This window comes from Nicotiana tabacum, chromosome 5 (genome assembly GCF_000715075.1).
Source record: "Nicotiana tabacum cultivar K326 chromosome 5, ASM71507v2, whole genome shotgun sequence".
NCBI classification, from domain to species: Eukaryota; Viridiplantae; Streptophyta; class Magnoliopsida; order Solanales; family Solanaceae; genus Nicotiana; species Nicotiana tabacum.
Window position 1 is genome coordinate 61,855,191 of NC_134084.1, and position 1,371 is coordinate 61,856,561.

Here is a 1,371-nt window from a genome sequence, read left to right on the forward strand (position 1 = left end):
TGAAGGGCAAAGCCACAACAAGGCCTTGCACATCACTATGTTGTGCGAAGATCATTTCATCACCAGAGTCCTGATTGACGGAGGGTCCAACCTCAATATTTGTCCATTGGTGACTCTCAAAACACTGGGAAAGAGCCTGCATGAGATCAAGGATGGAGCCATCAATGTCAAAGCTTTCGATGGATCCCAAAGGTCCACTATTGGGGAAATCAGTTTGTGTCTGCAAATGGGACCGGATTGGTTCGACATTGATTTTCAAGTGAAAGACATCCCAGCATCTTACAACCTGCTATTAGGACGGCCCTAGATCCATGCCGCTGGAGCTGTGGCATCAACCCTACATCAAGCACTGAAATTCGAGTGGAATCACCAAGAGGTAATTATTCACGGCGACAGTAGCAATCCCATGTACAGTTGCCAAACCATCCCAGCAATCGGGGGAAGAAGGAAGATAGGTGGAGAAACCTACCATCACATTGAGCGAGTCAACGTTGTGGACAAGGACAAATGGTGGGATAGCAAAATTGAAAGTAAACTGAATTGGTGCGGATACAAACCTAGCAAAGTACTTGGCAAGAATCTCCAAGGAATCGCTAAGCCTATCAAGTTGAAGAAACACGGTACCACTTTTGGTTTGGGATATGAATATACTTGGGAGGAATTCAACCACTGGTCGCCACCATGGCGCAGTCCCTACTACCCACTGGAGCATCCAATACCTCGCTTGGAACAGACTTTCCAGCTCGCCAATGTCATATATGGATCGGGAGAAGAGGAAGCACTAGCGGCGATGAGGAATTTGTTTTTTGAAGATGATAATATGGACTGTTGTGTCATTTTCGATGAGGAGGGGGAGGAAAGCCCTTCTATACAAGCTGTGAGCCGAGGGGCACGCCTCAACAATTGGTCTATCAGAACCACCAGGGCCCGGAAATCTTCGAGGTAGCAAGGTTGAACAAAGCACCATGCATTATCTTTATTTTTTCGCTAATTGACTTTCTTTCCCCATTTTTTATATTTAAATATGAGCTCCAATGTTCAAAAAAATTATAAAAATTTATCAAAGCATTTTAGTTTCTTATAAATCTTGCTCATATTACTTTTTATCGTTTACTTTATTCACACAGCATTACTATTACTTATATTGATGAACCGACGATTGTGACGTGCGACGAGGCAACGCAACAAACGGATATGGATTCAGAAGAAGAGGATATACCAGAAGAGGTTGTTAAAGAGGTTGAGGATTTTGAGAACAGACCTAAGTCTAACCTGGACGAATCTGAGATCTTCAACCTGGGAGATGCAGAAAATGTCAAAGAAACCCGAATCGACGTTCATCTATCACCATCAGAAAAGAAAGAGTACACG